The sequence below is a fragment of the Carcharodon carcharias genome, chromosome 20, assembly GCF_017639515.1.
Source record: "Carcharodon carcharias isolate sCarCar2 chromosome 20, sCarCar2.pri, whole genome shotgun sequence".
In the NCBI taxonomy this organism is placed as follows: domain Eukaryota; kingdom Metazoa; phylum Chordata; class Chondrichthyes; order Lamniformes; family Lamnidae; genus Carcharodon; species Carcharodon carcharias.
In genome coordinates, this window is record NC_054486.1 from 5,379,892 (window position 1) to 5,392,536 (window position 12,645).

Consider the following 12,645-nt stretch of genomic DNA (forward strand, 5'->3'; position numbering starts at 1 on the left):
CTACAGTCTCCTCCACTGAAACGAGGCAGCCTTCCAGCGTGTAGGGACGCAGGGACAGGCAAAGGCCTAGGGAAGACAGGCACCACGGGAATATTCGAGGGTGATTGGTTTATGTTTTTATGCAAAATAGCATGATTTTATTTTAAATTTGGTTTGGAATGTTTATTGTGTACTGATTTTTATTTTAGCATTGTAGCCTAGCAGATGCTGTGATAGTGACAGGGGGAAGGTAAGTTGTGGACTCCTGCTGAATGGAAAATTGGGGTTGTTCTGACTGGTGTTATACTCAAATGAATTCTTCATGTATAACTTGGCCAGCAAGGGATATGAAGGAACGCAGCTATAAGTATAGAGTTATAAGAGAATCTAGCTATAACTAAGAAGTTATAAGATTTAAAAGAGTGATTCTCCTATGAATTAGGAATTAAAAATTAAAGGCAGAGTTCATCTACTGGACAAAGGTTTAAAAGTTTATAAACATGCCTGGGCACAACTGTGTGTTCAAGGACATTTTGTTTTATTCATTCATTCATGAGATGTGGGCTTCGCTGGCTGGGCCAGCATTTATTGCCTATCCCTAGTTGCCCTTGAGAAGCTGGTGGTGAGCTGCCTTCTTGAATCGCTACAGTCCATGTGGTGTAGGTACACCACAGTGCTGTTAGGGAGGGAGCTCCAGGATTTTAACAATGAAGGAAAGGTGATATTTTTCCAAGTCAGGATGTTATGTGACTTGGAGGGGAACTTCCAGGTGGTGCTGTTCCCATGCATCTGCTGCCCTTGTCCTTCTAGATGATAGCGGTCATGGGTTTGGAAGATGCTGTCGAAGGAGCCTTGGTGAATTCCTGCAGTGCATCTTGTAGATGGTCCACACTGCTGCTACTGTGCGTCGGTGGTGGAGGGAGTGAATGTTTATGGATGGGGTGCCAATGAAGTGGGCTGCTTTGTCCTAGATGGTGTCAAGCTTCTTGAGTGTTGTTGGAGCATCACTCATCCGGGAAAGTGGGGAGTATTCCATCACACTCCTGACTTGTACCTTGGAAATGGTGGACAGGCATTGGGGAGTCAGAAGATGAGTTACTCACCACAGGATCCCTAACCTGACCTGCTCTTGTAGCCACAGTATTTATACGGCTAGTCCAGTTCAGTTTCTGGTCAATGGTAACCCCCAGGATGTTGATGGGTGAGGGATTCAGCGATAGTAACGCCATTGAATACCAAGAGGCAATGATTGGGTTCTCTCTTGTTGGAGATGCCTGATACTTGTGAGGCGTGAATGTTACTTGCCACTTGTCAGCACAAGCCTGGATATTGTCCAGGTCTTGTTGCATTTGGACATGGACTGCTTCAGTATCTGAGGAATCGTGAATGTTGCTGGAGCTTAGAAACCCGCACATCACAGTTTGCCATCCATTGTCATGTAACAAGGGTCACTGAGATTCTCTATCCAAAGACCATAAAACCATAAGACATAGGAGCAGAAATTAGGCCAATCGGCCCATCGAGTATGCTCCGCCATTCAATCATGGCTGATAAGTTTCTCAACCCCATTCTCCTGCCTTCTCCTGGTAACCTTTGATCCCCTTACCAATCAAGAACCTATCTATCTCGGTCTTAAATACACTCAATGACCTGGCCTCCACAGCTTTCTGTGGCAATGAATTCCATAGATTCACCACTCTCTGGCTAAAGAAGTTACTCCTCATCTCTGTTCTGAAAGGTCTTCCCTTTACTCTGAGGCTGTGCCCTCAGGTCCTAGTCTCTCCTACTAATGGAAACATCTTCCCCACGTCCACTTTATCCAGGCCTTTCAGTATTCTGTAAGTTTCAATCAGATCCCCCCTCATCCTTCTAAACTCCATCGAGTATAGACCCAGAGTCCTCAAATGTTCCTCATATGTTAACTACATTTCATTCTCTCTACGAAGCCCAATTTTTCACCCATGTGCTCCATTTCCTCTTTTGTTCTTGCACCTTTATCTCAACAGAATTTATGACAGTTTTTTTTTGTACTTTTCTGCTTTTCTTGCCTTTTTTCCATTGGAGTGGCTCTCTTTTTCACAGATTCACAGAATCACAGTGCAGAAGAGGCCTACCTAATCCCATTTACCAGCACTTGGCCCATAGCTTTGAATGCTATGATGTGCCAAGTGCTCATCCAGGTACTTTTTAAAGGATGTGAGGCAACCCGCCTCCACCACCCTCCCAGGCAGCGCATTCCACACCGTCACCACCCTCTGTAATTGTCAGGGCTCAGAGTGAATGTTATATGAAAAAGGAGACACTACAAAGATAAAGTGGGGGAGGGAGAAGTTGTCAAACTAAACTAAGTAAGAACAAAAATACAAATGAAAGCTGCAAAGGGGAATAGATGATATGGGATATCTAGCCTCTCACATAATATTGTCAATGAACCAGTGGAAATAGAATTGTTAATATTGTGGTTAAGCTGTTCTCTCTAATCAACATATCTGAAGACTAATTAAAATACCAGTTAGGATGCCTAATTAGGAACAAAATACTGGTTTATAGAAGTCACAGGCAGAATGGAAGGAGGCCACTCAGCCTATTGAGTCCCTGCCAGCCATCAAGTAGCTATCCAGCCTATTCCCACTTTGCAGTGTCAGTTCCGTAGCCCTGTAGATTGCAGCACTTCAAGGGCATATTCAAGTACTTTTAAATTTTATGAGGTCTTTTCTGCCTCTACCACCCTTTCAGGCAGTGAGTTCCAGATCCGCAATTCCCGTGAATCACCTCTAAACCTGCTACCTCTAACCCTAAATGTATGCCCCCTGGTTATGAACTCCTCAAACATGGAAAAAAGGGCCTTCTGAACCACTCTATGTAGATTCCTCATAACATTATACACTTCAAATAGGTCTCCTCTCAGCCTCCTCTGTTCCAAAGAAAACAACCCCAGACTATCCAATCTTTCTTCATAATTCAAACCCTCCAGTCCTGGCCACAGCCCTCATAAATCTCTTCTGTACCCTCTCTAGTGCAATCACCTCTCTCTCCTACAGTGCAGTAACCAGAACTGCACACATTACTTTAGCTGTGATCTAACTCGTGCTTTCAACAGTTCTAGCACAACCTCCCAGCTCTTACATTCTATGGCTCAGCTAATAAAGTCAAACATCCCGCCTGACTTTTTAACCACCTTATCTACCATCTTGATCATCTTATCTACCTGCCCAGCCACATTCAGGGGTCTGTGGACATGTACAGAAAGGCCCCTCTCAGTTTCCTACCTTTTATTGTGTATGACCTTACCTTGTTAGCCTTCCCCAAATTCATTACCTCAGGATTGAACACCACTTGCCACTGTTCCACCCAAGTGACTAGTCTATTGTTACCTTTCTGCAGTCTACAGCTTTCTTCTTATAAAAGGGATAATTCATTCCCACAGGCATCAAACTACAGCAAGAAAGGAGGGGTGGTCTAGCAACATGACCTGAGTGATTTGGAAGAAACAGTGGAAAAATACAATGTTGAAAGCGAACTCTCTCCAGAGATTGATTTTAGAGCACTCCGTAGATGTTTGCCATTGTCACTATACTGCAGGATATTACCATTTTAAACTGGATGATGTTGCCTTGAATGCTGAAGAAGTTTAATATTGATATTAAACATTTATTGAAGTAGAATGCTACTGGCGCAACGTGTGTACTAGCTTTAACCCCGATAATCCAATCCATGTCCCAAATACATTCACTCAATCTATCCGAGATAAATACGATAGTTTGCAGACAGCTTGCAGATTCTGCCCGCTGTAAGCCCAAGACAGAGCCTGAAAATATAATTGCACCATAGATTTTAATATAAATAATCATTTCAAAGTTCAATATTATATTATAGATCTAAACATCATACAGCAATAGCTACAAACTAAGGACTCCTTAAAGGTGTTTTTTGGATATACAGGGTTATCTCACTAAATAATGCTAACAGATGGGAAAACAATGTGTCGCAGGGTTCTTCAAAGCAAGATCAGGATTGGTTTTGTGTGCTTTGGTTTCTGTTTGCTTCCATTCTCTTCCAGAAGGTGTTGGTCTTTGCTAAAATATGCTTCCCTCTGCTATTTCAGTTAATCAGTCCTCCTTTATAGCAGAGTTTAGAAAGTGAGTGATAGTTGGGGATTTCACCGCTGTGCACTTTGCAACTTGATCCAAGCAAAAAGCAAAATGCTGCAGATGCTGGAAATCTGAAACAAATAGACTAAATGCTGGAAAACCTCAGCAGCTCTAACAGCACCTGGGGAGAGAGAAAAAAAAAACAAGAGTTAACTGTACGAACTTGAAAAGTTAACTCTGTTTTTTTGTTTCTCTCTCCACAGTTGCTGTTAGACCTGCTGAGTTTTCCAGAATTTTCTGTTTTTGTTGCAGTTTGATCCAATCCTGTCTTCAGTCGGTAACCACATGCCTGAATTTCCCAGCAGAGGTCAATAGATCATGACCAAAAGAAGAATATGATTGGTGATCTTTTCTCTCCCACCCCATTGGGGAGATACTGAACCCCCAATTGTTGCACCTCTACATTCACTTCAGTTGAATCAACATGGAGCAAAGAGTAATTGGATTTTCCTGATCTGCAGAGGCCAATAGCTTATCGGATGGTGAATTTATCTATTAAACCATTGGAGGAGTTATTTAGTTTCTTCTCGTCATAAACTGTGAACTAGGATCTGATGCAAAACACTCCAAAATGGGAGTAGCTTTGCTAACCTGTATCATTTATGTTTGTACTGAACTGTTGTATTGCTCAAATTCCTTTGATGGTAATAAAATAATCTCATTAAACTTGAAGCAGTTCATTAAAAGCACAGGCAGAACTGTATTTACATCATGGTGTCATGGAGAGAAAAGCTTATCAAGATAGTGCAACATAATCTAATGTATTTACTGGCTATACATTTAAATACTTCACAGGTTTGCTATTAATTGCAGCCTCTGTTACCACTCTGAGAAGACATAGCATTAAAGGTTATACTGAAATTGTATAAAACACTAGTTAGGTCACAGCTAATAACTAAAGTAGCATACACCAGTCACCAGAACAGAGAGAAATAGATGGAGAACAACAACGATCTAGTCCATACTACTAGCCCACTTTCAAGGATATTTTACGTATATCCAGAGCAAGGTCAGTTGGCATTGATAAAAGTACCCTGCACAATTGGAATTTCCCTGTTCTATTTGTTTCAAGACAGCAGACTATTGGGAGAATGTGCAGCCGGTTAATTTCGATGTTCATTTGACTTAGTGATGCATATCATGGTGTTAGCCATATTTTGGAGCAATGCAGCAAGAGAATAATTCTGCTCGCAGATTTATTATTGCAGGAAACTCTAATTATCTTTTCTGTGGAAAGTCAAATGATCTTTTTAAAAATAACTGCTAATACTGTTTAAGATTTGTTAAGATTATTTATTAACATTATGAATCCATTCGGGAACATTAAACTGAAGAACATAGTATTTTCTGATGCACAACACAGTCCTCTCTTCCAGCTCTCTGAAACTAGAGAAACATAGATTGGAAAAGGATGGGTTTTTCAGCCCTGAAAGAAGACACCTGAGAGGTGACTGTGTAGAGATATATACTAGAAAGTGGTATCAGAAAAGTAGTCCTGAAAAGTTGCTCCGAATTACATTTTGAGAGCAGGATTGGGAAGGCCATATCTTCTGACCCAATTTCAAACACCTATGTATGTGAAAACGATGGGTTTACCTCATCCCGATTTTCCCATGTAGATCATGGCCATTGCACATTGCGCATGGAGTTTAGGTGTGTGTGGATTAGTAAATGAGATTGAAATAAATAGATCACTGTTTGGAAGTTTAGAAGCCAACAGAAGTTCCAAGCAACAAGTAATTGAAGGACTGCAGTAAACATGCTGCATCTGATGCACGGTTTATATTGGTGTACATGACTGCAGTTAATTTATACTAATTTGTGGATTGAAATATTCTCAACAATACTAAGAGGACACATGAGGCAACATGCAATGAATGCTAATCCATTGACCAGCAGGCGGCCTTTGCATTTTTTTGAAAACCTCATCCATGAGTAGGATGAGGTTTCCAAAAGCAAATAAAAATGAAATTTTACAATTGAATTAATAACATGTTCCTGCTCATGTGACAGAGTCACATGAGGGGACACGTGTTATTACATTTTTATTTTCTTTATTTACTGTTTTTTAACAACGCTTCACCTCCCTGAGACGGCTTTGTGCCTCAGAGAGATTATGAAGCGCTCACTCGCGCGCATGCGCAACATTCGGGCTTGACCTGTGTGCCTCCTCCCCCCGGCCCCACGCCCCACCCCCCCCCTCCACACAGGCAGCTCTGAGCGCTGCCATCGTGTTTCACACTGGTGGGGGCGGCCTTAATTGTTCCGCCAGCGTGATATCACCATCCAGTGCTGATCCCGGTCGACAGTCGACTTCCCGACCACCCCCACCCACTCCCACCAAACCCGCCCGACATGGGTGAAACTCTGCCCCATGTGTGGATGCTGGTGCCTTTGAATGTGTGCACAGAGCCTGTGCAGATGTAGAAAAGTCTGGCTGTAACGCTCGTTGCAATGTGGGTGGAGTTTAACAGCTCTTATTTAAGCAACATCCAACTCTTCTCACAGCGATTATAGAACCCACCACTTCTGTGCCACAGATCTCACTAAGCGTGAACCTAATTCAGCTGTTTTGCTTTCATATTTGTATTCTCTACGCTCCTGCATTATCGTTGGAGTTCATCCCTTATCTTTTAAACTACATCTGTTGATGGTTATCTTAGCAATTTATTTTCCTCTGGCAATTACTGTGCCTGCATTTAGTAACCCGTATTTGATAGCACAAAATGAAAACATATGAACTAAGAATAAAAATAGATTTTAATTTCCAGGACTGCTGTCAGGATATCGTGTACTAATAGAAAAGTCAGCATAACCATGAGAAATTTGTAGTCTGTTTACAGAACTGTTTGTGATGTGCTGAACAGACTGAGGTTACATGAACTTATTGTTGTTTAAATTAAATTTTGTTCGTTATCCAGTGATAGAAGGCAGCGTCACTGAACTCTGACCTCTGCAATAGGTGTCCTGGTCCTAAGTGATCATAAATATAGGGACAAAGAAATGTCACTCTCGCAGAGCTGTGCAAATCTCAGACAGACTCATCATGATAGAATTAATTAATTCCTCAGCCCTTTTGTTTTACCCATACCATCTGTGACAAAGCTTTTTTGTCTTGCAAATAACAGTTAATAGGCTATCGCTGATGTTTTCTGCATCATTGCAGTCATTTCTGTAAAGAAAACGTACTGAGCACTTCAAATGTAATTGCAAATTTAGTGAGTTCAGTAATTGTACTTTAAGGATCTAAAAGGAAGGCAATAAATAAACACTGTGAATGTCCATTTGAATGTGCTATAAAGTGAATGCAGTAGAGTTCAGGCAGTTTAGCTGCCTCGAGGGGTATATAGGCTTCATACTAATGCACTGAATTATTATTGATGGCCGAGGCAGTTCTGCTCTGCTGGTGAACCAATAATGTCAAAGCTATACCTGAAAGATTAATTATAGGAGAGAATGGGCTGTGGTTTCTTGGGACTGAGACATTAATAGAGACTGAACATTGGTTTCCAGGGATTCTTCAGACAGGGTAACAAATGTACAAGATAATGTAGCACATGGTACAGACCAATATTTAGTTATTTTCGTATTAGTAAAAATAAAAAAAAATGTACAAGCAAGAAGTCTTTCCCACGCTGTGAATGCTCAACAATCCCACATCTTCCCTGAATGATCCTTATGAAAAAACAAGAAAGCGAGTGGCTGCTAATATCATGTCTATTAACACAGTACTGCTACATTTCCAAACCTGCTCTTACAGACCAGACAATGTCACATTCAATGCTCTAGTAGTTTCCTATCAGAATGAACTCATGTTGCACTCTCAGAACCATTGCATAGAATATTTTAAAGGTGCATAAGCAGTTTAACATAAAATTTAGCCTATTTAAAACGTTTACATTGAGGAAAATAATGATCGTGGTGAGGTTTTGTAGAAGTACATGGTCAAGTACTGGCTCATGGAAATTCAACTAATATGGACATGTTGTTGCGCATAGCTAGAGGTGCTCTTCTGGGTTACATATTGCATTCTAATACAGCCTGGGGTTATAGCTGAATCATGTGGGAGTCAAACTAATGTTGCCTGAATGATACTCAGTTCTACCACTGCTAAAGCTGTATTAGTTTTGTCAGGTCAATGATGCATTAACACAATATACCATGGAGTACTGGGGTATAAATTCCCACCACATATTCTTTAAGTTTTTTAAATCATTCTTTGGACATGGACATCAGTAGCAAGATTAGCATTTATTGTCCATTGGAGTTTCCCTGGAGAAGATGGTGAACTTTCTTGTTGAATTGCAGCAGTCCATGTGGTAAAGGTGCTGCCAGTTGGTAGGTACAGAACTTCAGGACCTTGACCCAGTGACACACCTGGAATGGTGAAACATGTCCAGGTCAGATGGTGTGTGACTTGGAGGAGAGCTTGATGGTGATAGTTTTCCCACGCACCTGCTGCCCTCGCTCTTGTAGGTGGTGGAGGGTGTGGGAAGGAGAGGGTAATGCTTCAGAACAGAAAATTATAGAACCGTTGTATGAAGGCCATTTTAATGCAGCTGGTCACAGAGGTTTGGGAGGGGGCCAATTAGCTCATTTGAGAATGATTGTGGGACCTAAAACAGAGAAATGTACCTTCAAAAATAGGAGGATAGTGCTTTAAATTTCTTCCCAAAATAACCGTAATCTGGAACCTTGTGAGATCTAATGCCTTCTTTACATTTTGTTACGATTCCGTTTAAATTACAACCCTTCTATTTAAGAATCCACTTTGGCAGGAGAAACAGAAAGGCAGAGTATCTCTTAAATGGTGAGAGTCTGGAAGTTTTGAACTTCAAAGAAACTTGGGCGTCCTTGTTCATGAGTCACTGAAAGCTAACACAAAAACAAAAATACCTGGAAAAACTCAGCAGGTCTGACAGCATCTGCAGAGGGGAACACAGTTAACATTTCGAGTCCAAATGATCCTTCACCAGAACTAAGTAAAATAAAAATAGAAGAGAGGTGAACTATAAGCTGGTTTAAGGGTGTCGGGGGGGTGGTGGTGGGACAAGTGGAGCTGGATAGAGGGCCAGTGATAGGTGGAGATAACCAAAAGATGTCACAGACAAAAGGACAAAGAGATATTGAAGGTGTAATATTACCTAAGGAATGTGCTAATAAAGGATAGAAAGCAAGATGAGCAAGGTACAGAAAGCCCTAGTGGGGGTGGGGTGGGGTGAAGGAATCAAAAAAGGCTAAAAGGTAGAGATAAAACAATGGATGGAAATACATTTAAAAATAATGGAAGTAGGTGGGAAAAGAAAAATCTATGTAAATTATTGGAAAAAAAAGTTGGGGCGGTGGGGGGGGAATCGGAAAGGGGGTGGGGATGGAGGAGAGGGTTCATGATCTAAAATTGTTGAACTCAATATTCAGTCCGGAAGGCTGTAAAGTGACTAGTCGGAAGATGAGGTGCTGTTCCTCCAGTTTGCGTTGAGCTTCACTGGAACATGCAGCAGGCCAAGGACAGACATGTGGGCATGAGAGCAGGGTGGAGTGTTGAAATGGCAAGCGACAGGGAGTCTGGGTAATGCTTGCAAACAGACCACCCCAACTAAGGCTATCTGTACCTTGCTTGTCCTGCTTTCTACCCTTAATTAGTACATTTCTTAGATAATATCACCACCTTTAACACGTCTTTGTCCTTTTGTCTGCAACATTTCTTTTGGTTATCTCCACCTATCACTGGCCCTCTATCCAGCTGTTCTTGTCCCACCCCGACCCCCCCCCCTCCCCCCCAACCCCCACCCCCTTAAACCAGTTTATATTTCACCTCTCTTCTATTTCTACTTAGTTCTGTTGAAGGGTCATTCGGACTCGAAACGTTAACTCCGCAGATGCTGCCAGACCTGCTGAGTTTTTCCAGGTATTTTTGTTTTTGTTTTGGATTTCCAGCATCCACAGTTTTTTGCTTTTAACTGCTAACATGCAGGTACAGCAAGCAATTAGGAAGGCAAATGGTATGTGGGCCTTTAGTACAAGAGGATTTGTGTGTAGGTATAGCGATATCTTACTGCAACCATATAGAGCCTTGGTGAGACCCCACCTGGAGTATACAGTTTTGATCTCCTTACTTAAAGAAAGATATATTTACCCGAGATGAAGTGCAATAAAGGTTCATCAAACTAATTAACAGAGGTTCGCCAAACTAATTCCTGGGATGGAGGGATTGTCCTATGATGAAAGATTAAATAGACTGGGTCTTTATTCTCTGGAGTTCAGAAGAATGAGTCATCACTTTCAAACATACAAAATTCTTACAGGGCTCGACAGGGTAGATGCAGGAAGGATGTTTCCCATGGTTGGAGGGGTCTGGAATCAGGGACACAGTCTCAGAATAAGGGGCAGGCCATTTAAGACAGAGATGAGGAGGAATTTCTTCACTCATAGGGTGTTGTATCTTTGGAATTAGCTAAGCTTTCCTGAAGTGCAGCGCCAGTGGAGTTTTTGCCTTCTGCAACCTTCTTGGATGGACACAATGACAAGATTTTCACAGGCCTGGGAGAGCAGGGTCAGCAGTGGGGGAAGGGGAATGAGAAATGCAATGGGAATACTCCCTCAAGGATTTTATGAAATACGCACTGGATTTGTGGGCCTTCAGAGCCCCAACTGGTTAAAGGTGGTGACGATGACATAAGGTTTCAGTGCTGCCTCAGCCGACCAGTCATCCTGAAAGGCAACATTCATTGGAAGGAGTAGAGTGGGGAATTGTGGCCATTGCTGCACATTGGCAGAAAACCATCATCAATAGGCTGGTTGGTGGGGTTGGGGGTGGGGGGGTGTGTATGCGGGGAAGGGGGGGTTGGGTGGTTGCATTTGCAAGGGACACAGAAGGGCAGTGGAACTTGGTCCAAAGGGAGGAGTGAGGGGACGGTTTTGGGGAAAGCAAACCTAAAGAAAATCACAGGAGGGACATCACCTGGGTAGGACTGATTCACTCAGTTTCATGGTGCCCCCACTTACAAACACTACCACAGCACGCCCCCACCCCCCGGCCTTCCCTTGGGAAAGGGGGCCCAGATTGCCCTTGTGGGCTGGAAGAGAACACACAGGGAGCTATCACTGAACCCTGGGGTTACCCAGCGTCTTCCATCTGCCATGGTAACAGCAGCCTCAGTGTCCACTCCTTTGGACTTCAGGTTAGCCACAAGAGTCTTCAGCACTGTTACTGAGGGGACCCTTAAGTCAGCGCTGCATGCTGGGCTGGCAGCCCATTAAAGAAGGTGCCAGTACTTGCCTTTGAATCAGGTGACTCTGAATTCCATCAGCGCTTCATTGTCTACTCTGCTCATCAATTGTCCAGGTAAAATAGAGCCCCATGCACTGAGATGTCATTGGCTCTTGTGTTTCTAACATTAATATGGAGAAAGTCCGGCTTGAGCACTAGTAATGCTGCTCTAACCACTTCCATTTTGGGAACTAACAACAAAACTATTCACTGGAATGTTGTAAAGGATGCATCTTACTGCACCCTACATCACTTTTGAGGCCTGCAGGTCTCAGCTGAATTTTCCCAAGTGTCTTAAACACTTAGGGGAGGATTTTAAGGCCCCACTGGGGAAAAATCAGGCTGACATCAATTTTTTGTCTCTCGTCAGCCTGCTGGCTCCCTAGCACCATCCTATGGCTTGTCCATCCTTCTAGAAGCAGGGAGTGGGGTGGAGAGTTGGGGAGTCGGGGGGCGGCGGGTGGAGGTAGTTGGGGCAGCACTTCAGGAAGACTTAGAACCCCTCCATGCCTGACTGAAGGCATCAGCAGCCATAGGCCTCCCCGGTAGGGGCTTTTCCACATCAACACTCACACCCGTCCCCTCCAGCCCCACCCACACCAACAATAGTCGCCCAACTTAGTTATGAATTTATTTTCTATTTTTTTACTTGAGGTTTATCAAAGTAAGCACTTCCCTGTTGAGATTCCCTCTCCTTCACTTACCTGCCATGGCAACCCCTGCTTCCTTCAAGCTAAAAGGCCCCCGATTGACCCTCCAGCTTTGAGAGTCTGCTCACCACCATTAATTGAATGGCAACCCTGCTCTCTGATCATGAAATAGCCAAATCAGGGGAAATCGCAATGAGTGACTGTTCCCCGCACAATGGGGGCTCCTGACCCATTTGAGCCTGACAGCTGGGTTCAGAAAGCTGCAGGAAAATCCTGTTCCTGGTTGTTGCAACGCAAGCCAAGTGTGATTTCTAAAATGAGCAACTGAGAGTTAACAGCAGGAGACCATTTGCAACTCTTATAGGATGTATTCTGTTGACTAATATCCTAGCAAATCTTCTTTGAAAGCAGTATTGACTTTGTCTTCTCTGAACTAAAAACAACACTGCAGTTGTCTGCTGGGACTCCACTGCTGCTTGCCTTTTTGATGGCAAGTTATATTGAGAATGGTAGCATAGTGGTAAATTACTGGACTAGTAAAAACTTGTATTTATATAACGCCATTCATAACCACCAGACACCACAAAGTACGTCA